Source organism: Onychostoma macrolepis, chromosome 23 (genome assembly GCF_012432095.1).
Source record: "Onychostoma macrolepis isolate SWU-2019 chromosome 23, ASM1243209v1, whole genome shotgun sequence".
In the NCBI taxonomy this organism is placed as follows: Eukaryota; Metazoa; Chordata; class Actinopteri; order Cypriniformes; family Cyprinidae; genus Onychostoma; species Onychostoma macrolepis.
The window spans coordinates 20,730,941-20,739,057 of record NC_081177.1 but is presented as its reverse complement, the minus strand read 5'-3'; the positions used below and the strand labels follow the sequence as shown (position 1 = coordinate 20,739,057).

The following is an 8,117-nucleotide window of genomic DNA, read 5'->3' as shown; positions in this document are numbered from 1 at the left end:
AATGCATTGATGAAATAAACTGTTGGATGTGCCAGAACTTTCTTCAGTTAAATAAGGAGAAAACTGAAGTCATTGCATTTGGAAACAAAGATGAAGTTATCAAGGTGAATGCATACCTTGACTCTTGGGGTCAATCAACTAAAAACCAAGTCAAAAATCTTGGGGTGTTTCTGGAGACAGACCTTAGTTTTAGTAGTCATGTCAAAGCAGTAACTAAATCAGCATACTATCATCTCAAAAACATTGCAAGAATTAGATGTTTTGTTTCCAGTCAAGACTTGGAGAAACTGGTTCATGCTTTTATCACCAGCAGGGTGGATTATTGTAATGGTCTCCTCACCAGCCTTCCAAAGAAGACCATTAGACAGCTGCAGCTCATCCAGAATGCTGCTGCCAGGATTCTGACTAGAACCAGAAAATTTGAGCATATTACACCAGTCCTCAGGTCCTTACACTGGCTTCCAGTTACATTTAGGATTGATTTTCAAGTACTTTTACTCGTTTATAAATCTCTAAATGGCCTAGGACCTAAATACATTGGAGATATGCTCACTGAATATAAACCTAACAGACCACTCAGATCATTAGGATCGAGTCAGTTAGAAATACCAAGGGTTCACACAAAACAAGGGGAGTCTGCTTTTAGCTATTATGCCGCCCGCAGTTGGAACCAGCTTCCAGAAGACATCAGATGTGCTAAAACATTAGCCACTTTTAAATCCAGACTCAAAACTCATCTGTTTAGCTGTGCATTTGTTGAATGAGCACGGTGCTACGTCCGAACTGATTGCACTATGTATAATCACTTTCTATTCTTAAATGTTTTAAATTCTTTTAAAATCAATTTTTAAATCACTTTGTTTTTATTGTTGTGATTTTTATTATTTTTAATCTCTTATTATTTTTAATGACTATATCACTTCCTTTTATGTAAAGCACTTTGAATTACCATTGTGTATGAAATGTGCTATATAAATAAACTTGCCTTGCCTTGCCTAATATTTTAAACTAACATTAATCATTCATATTCAAAATGTTATTTGCTTTCACTTCATGTCATTGTGTCCTTTTTGACCAATCTTCTTATACAAATATTAGACCAATATGTCAAGTCTGCCTAGGAAAAACAATTATACCAGCAAAGTCAAAATTGGAGTAAAAATGAACAAACTATAAGTGCTTTGTAATTTTAGGCTTGTATTTTTTATTATATAGTTATATTATATGTTTATTGATAGACAAAGACAGTGAAAGGACAAATCAATCAATATTTTATTTATAACAGGGTTTTATTTATTTATAAAATAACACAGATCCTCAAGAAACAGTAACAAAAACATAGTGATGCTTAAATGCTTATTACACATATTTTGATAATTTTATGATAATTCTTAAATGTGATCCAACATACAAACAATACAGTTTTACTTTATAGTATTTTACTGATCCGGCAAGTGGTCACGTGACAAAAGAACGAACGACTCAAACCCGATGACTCGGAAGGTGAACGAATCAATTCTCTTTCCGGCTCTGACTGCATTGGTTAGTGTATGAGGCTGTCACGTGATAAACGAACGACTCAAACCCGATGACTCGGAAGGTGAACGAATCAATTCTCTTTCTGGCTCTGACTGCATAGGTTAGTGTATGAGGCTGTCACGTGATGAACGAACGACTCAAACCCGATGACTCGGGAGGTGAACGAATCAATTCTCTTTCCGGCTCTGACTGCATTGGTTAGTGTATGAGGCTGTCACGTAATGAACAAACGACTCAAACCCATGACTTGTCAGATAGAGGTGAGGTGAGCTAATCAAGACCCAGGTAAACGATGAATCTTTTCTGTTTCTTATAGCATTATAGTTTGTATTGTTTGTAGTGTAATCAACGTTTGCATAAGTAGTAGATGTGTTAGGGAAGTAGTACGTAACATTTTAATTATATTTTGCTAAAATGAACGAAATGACTCGAAAAAAGATTCGTTCATTTTGCTGAACGAGACTCAAAGGTCCGAGTCAGTAAAATGATCCGAACTTCCCATCACTAGTGTTTTGCTCCTTGTGTGTAAGGCTTTGCTAATTGTGGGAAAGTTTTAATTTTAGTGTGTAAGCAATTGAAAAAAAAATGTAATAGACATGGACTAAAAGCCACAAAACACAAAGTTGGATTTCTTTGCTGACTTCAAAGAAAGGAGAAAATCATATGAAACATTTAAGCTCCGGTCTTTATATATGCCACTCAGAATAATGACTTTATTCAGCAGATCATGGTGAATTGCAATGTGTTCTTGTATTGACTGAGGTTAGTACTGCCAGAAAGAGAGAGCATAATCTTTATTTGTTTTGTTTCTGCAGCTTTCACACATGTCACCCCTGGGATGGTAGCATGTTAAGTTGCAGGGACTCAGGGTCTCTCTGGAGCTGCTGTTAAGTGCCTCGCTCAAGAGCACAACGGTAATAACTGAGAGGTCACATATAGGGGTCAAACTTATTCTTTTGGTTCTAATTCTAGATATGTACTGCACAGTTATTTGTGACCATCAATACATACAGTGGTGTGAAAAAGTGTTGGCCCCCTTCCTGATTTTAAATTTTTTGCATGTTTGTCACACTTTAATGTTTCAGATCATCAAACAAATTTAAATATTAATCAAAGATAACACAAGTAAACACAACATGCAGTTTTTAAATGATGTTTTTTTTTTTTTTTATGAAGGGAAAACAAAATCCAAACCCACATGGCCCTGTGTGAAAAAGTGCTTGCTCCCTAAACCTAATAACTGGTTGTGCCACCCTTTGCGGCAACAACTGCAATCAAGCGTTTGCGATAACTGCCAATGAGTCTTTCACATCGCTGTGGAGGAATTTTGGCCCACTCTTCTTTGCAGAATTGTTTTAATTCAGCCACATTGGAGGGTTTTCAAGCATGAATGGACTGGTTAAGGTCATGCCACAGCATTTCAATTGGATTTAAGTCCAGACTTTGATTTGGCCACTCCAAAACATTAATTTTGTTTTTCTTGAGACATTCAGAGGTGGACTTGCTGCTGTGTTTGGAATCATTGTCCTGCTGCAGAACCCAAGTGCACTTGAGCTTGAGGTCACAAACTGATGGCCGGACATTCTCCTTCAGGATTTTCTGATAGAGTGCAGAATTCATGGTTCCATCAATTATGGCAAGTCATCCAGGTTCTGAAGCTGTAAAGCAGCCTCAGACCATCACACTACCACCACCATGTTTGACTGTTGGTATGATGTTTTTTTTTTATGAAATGCTGTGTTGGTTTTACGCCAGATGTAACGGGACACACACCTTCCAAAAAGTTCAACTTTTGTCGCATCAGTCCACAGAATATTTGCCCCAAAGTCTTGGGGATAATAAAGATATTTTTTGGCAAATGTAAGACGAGCCTTTGTGTTCTTTTTGGTCAGCAATGGCTTTTGCCTTGGAACTCTCCCATGGATGCTATTTTTGCCCAGTCTCTTTCTTATTATTGAATCATGAACACTGACCTTAATTGAGGCAAGTGAGGCCTGCAGTTCTTTAGATGTTGTTCTGGGTTCTTTTATGACCTCCTGGATGAGTCGTATTTGTGCTCTTGGAGTGATTTTGGTAGGCCGGCCACTCCTGGGAAGGTTCACCACTGTTCCAAGTTTTCTCCATTTGTGGATAATGGCTCTGACCATGGTTTGCTGGAGTCCCAAAGCCTTAGAAATGGCTTTATAACCCTTTCCAGACTGATAAATGTAAACTATTTTGTTTCTCATCTGTTTATGAATTTCTTAAGATCGCAAAATGATGTGTTGCTCTTTAAACATGCTTCACTTTGTGAGGCAGGTTCTATTTAAGTGATTTCTTGATTCAACAGGTCTGGCAGTAATCAGGCCTGGGTTTGGCTAGTGAAATTTAACTCAGCTTTCTAAAATAATGTGGTTAATCACAGTTCTTTCATAATTTAGTAGGAGGGGCAAACACTTTTTCACACAGGGCCATGTGGGTTTGGATTTTGTTTTCCCTTCATAATAAAAAACTTCACTTAAAAACTGCATGTTGTGTTTACTTGTGTTATCTTTGATTAATATTTAAATTTGTTTGATGATCTGAAACATTAAAGTGTGACAAACATGCAAAAATTAAAAAAATCAGGAAGGGGGCCAACACTTTTTTATACCACTGTATATTGACTTTGCACTGCTGGTCACACGTCATCATCATATTTCGTTAAATGCTGCTGTTCTTCAGTATATTTTTCATGCAATTATATAAAATAGTTCTACTTTTACTTTTCGTTTTTAAGTTTAAAGGCTCATTAATTAATCCCTACGGGTTTGACATCATTGATATTTAGTCATGAGACGAAATCCAATGACATTTGATGTTATTGATGTCCACCATGCACCGTATGCACCGTATTTGATTTGACAGCTGCATAATGATTTGCATGAATCAGAGTGATTAATGGTTTGTAGATCACACAAAGCTGCCAAAAGACTTTTTTGCCACTTTTATGGTGCATTTTCATCTTTTTTGGACATTATAGTTTGTATTAATCTTTTTGAAAATTCTTTAAAAAAAGTATTTTTTTTATTTATTTCATAAAAAATAAAATAAAAAATAAATAAATAACAGCATACAGGTTCTGAAATGACACGAGTGTGAGTAAATAATAACGATTTTGGTTTTTGGATGAACTCTTCATTTAATACCGTGACTGTAAATAACATGTTCAATATTTATTGCCAGATAAATGCAGCTTCTTTATTTTAGCTGCTTTTTGTAGTAGCTTGACTAATTTGGGAAGCTGCAGTTTTAAGATAGCTCCTCTAAAACTGGTCTTTATAAAAATGAGCAAGAGTTACAGCAAGCTTACATTAGTATGCACTCTGGGACTTTGCTCACAATAAAAGTGTCACCTTTTCTCTTTCCGCTCCTCCCTTTGTGACCCTGGAGACTCTGTCGCTACCCATCCTCCCTTCTGCTCAACCATCTCCTCCTTTCTTCTCTCGCTCTCCTCTCTCTCTCTTTTGTGCTCTTTTTGTCCTCTGCCCATATTTAGGCTCTAATTACACAAACGGTTATCGCCTCATCATATTGGCTTTGACTAAAAAGAAAAGGTTCCTTCACCTCCCATTATATTTTCATATTTGTGTTTTCCACAGGTGACGGGGCACAAGCTGATAGGATTTCTCATCTTTGGGCTTAATAACATGCCACACTCCCTTGCTTGCACTTCCTATTGAACTGATGAAATCAATATGGTTATGCACGTTCTCAAAAGCTCGGGCATTTTACTAGAACCATGTGCAATTTTGTGCCATCAGGCAGGTGTGCTGTGAATAGATGCTTTGTATCAGATCCTCAGATTCATTCCATTCCAAATTCAATGAATGAATGAATCAAATGGATGAATGGGACAGCACAGTATGTGCAGATTTATCAGCGGATAAGAACGTGGGCGAACAAATGAATGTGTAATGGAAAGTTGGGGTAGACAGATGTCGGAAGTCCAGCTTACTTAGAAAATAAAGAGAACAAAAAAAAAAAAAAAACAGACTCCAGACATTTCTGTGGAATATTCAGTAAAACATTTGAATTATAAAGAAAGGTCTGAACTCAGAAAGTATGTGCGTGCACAATAAGTACTTGCTGATTTCTCATCGCATAGAATGTATATAGCTCTCAAATCTCATTTGCATTTATTTCAAATATGATATGTAAAGATGCTCAGGTTTGAGGATGTAATATATCTGAATTAAATGAGATTTGAAAGCTATGAAGGGGAAGGTTTTCAGAAAATAACAACTGAAACTGTTTAGTTCATCAAAAAAACAAGCAAAAGAAATTTAAATGATCTAATAATTTATTCACCCTGCTGTTGTTCCAGTGCAGAATACCCTTCTTTTTTCAGAAAGAGAATGAGATTTTTTTTTACCTTCTTCCAATTAATCCATACTGACAGTGGATAGCAACCATGCTTTTTAAAAAAGACACAACAGAATCACAGAATGGTCCCATGTGACATGTACTGTATATTCCAAGTTATCTGGGGGTACATGATAGTAAAAAACAAACCAAAATGTAATGTAATATTTCACATGTTCAACAGTTCACACTGACTCACCCAGAAAAAGCACACACTTCGTGAGAAATCAAGGTGGATAAAAATTTGTCACAAAATGCAATCAATCAACTTTCTTCTCTGAGGTAAATATATCTGTTGTGTTTGTCGCAACAAGATATCATATTCACATCTGTCAACTGACAACCGGAGTTCTGGTCCAGAGATATTCAACTCAGCGAAGAAAGAAAGTACACAGATACTTTTTAGGGATATCTTGGCATTGTTTTCAGTACATGTTTTTAATTTAATCTTGATTTCTCAAAATGGTTCACTCGTGTACATTTCCTGAGAGAGTCAGAGTGAACTGTGCCGCTGATAGTGTGTCATGAATGCACAGAAGATCAACTAACCAAAAAAACTTAACTAAACAAATAAAAAAACAAAAAATCCTCGATTGCATTTTGCCTGTGTAGAGTAATGGCAAAATACCTGAAGAGCCACATTCCATGAACGAGAATCCATGAAATGCATTATTAGACCGTTTTTCAAGGCTGCGTTATGTATTAAACTAATTTAAAAAGCATGATAAAGCATAATGCTATTGTGAATTCAAAAACGCTACGATTCAATTAAATAAATATAGACAATGCAATTTTAATATTTGCGCTTTAATTATTTACATGTATGTAGGTTATGTAGGCTACTCTGTTCATAGTAAATGCTGCTCTACACAAACAGTTATCATATTACATGTGTGTGGAGCAACTCGAACTCCATCTCTGCATATTGTTGTGAGTTTGGGATTATAACGTTCATCTGGGAACGCAACGTGTGCCATTTCATCAAATTTGTAAGGTAAATCATTAATAAACCTCCACAAACAATAACGTTTAAACCCTCGTTCTGAGTTTACGTTTTAATGTACACATATTCAAGAAATTACAGTGGCTGTAGCATTTCTGTCATAAAGAAATGGGCAAATATTAAAGATCAAGCGGAGATTTTAATTCAATTTTGTTTAGTCAATATTAAACAAGAATTAGATTGTGCAGTAAAGTGTAAAAACTATTGTCATTCCGTTGGCGCCCTCTGCAGTCATTTGTTATAAGGCATTGTACAATGTATGGTGCTCTATTGTTTATAATATGTTTGTTGCTCTATTGTTTATAATACATTATGCATTTTAACAATTTTGTTCTATAAAACCATACTTGATTTGAACTAATTATTATTGCCTCTTTGCTATCCATTTGAATTCATTTTAAAGGCTATGTTGTTAATCCTTAGTGACAGCCCTAATGATTATTATTATATTTATACAAGAAAATCCAGAACACTTTATGGCATACATGGCAAAACATACTGATTGGTTAATCATTTTCAGCCCATTGCAATTTTGACGAAACCTCATTTGTTAACATGGCTCATCCAATTAAACATTTGAGTCTGTTTTATACAGTGTTTTGCAATTCAGCACATGCAGCAGATCTCAATGTGTTCATCTCCTTTCAGTAGCACCTAGATTCCTCAAGCTTCCTGGCAAAGTGGACGTGCAGGACGTCACAAGGCCACTGGTTTGCATGCAGCACTTAAATCTGCTCCTGGAAAGAGGGTCATGGCCACAGTGTCGTACGTCTCCCTGAGGCACAGGCTTTCTATTCTGGAGACGTCCCTCCCTTGCTGACAACCATCGGTTGGTAAATCCATCCGACTGGCACGTCAGATTCAAGGACAAGACAGATAGCTGTTCCAAAGAAGAAGAGATAGACTGAAAGAAAGAGGTGATTCAGGTCAATCATTAAATCCCTTTGCTCCCTGGCCTCTGCCCCTCACTTCACTCCCTGAAGACAGTCTTATCCCACCGGTCAATCGAAAGTCTTTTGCAGCTATGAATCTATTCTACTGGTTTTAAGACCATATTCAGAGCAATCGTGGTCTTTTTCTGCCTGTATTGCTGTTAAGAAGATAGCTGCAGTTTATTTCTATTTCTCTGACTCATGGCTAGTCACTTCTTTTGCATTAACATTCAGCTCCAGACATGTTCCGCGGCTCGACC

General features: G+C 36.5%; 1 long non-coding RNA gene across 1 annotated transcript; it reads left to right on the top strand.

Annotated features, from left to right (window-relative positions):
• The first annotated feature begins 1,598 nt into the window (after positions 1-1,598).
• LOC131532682 (uncharacterized) lies at positions 1,599-5,482 on the top strand. Its single transcript, XR_009268945.1, has 3 exons — positions 1,599-1,824; positions 2,355-2,453; positions 5,160-5,482. It is a non-coding gene; the product is annotated as an uncharacterized LOC131532682 (long non-coding RNA).
• The last annotated feature ends 2,635 nt before the right edge of the window (positions 5,483-8,117 follow it).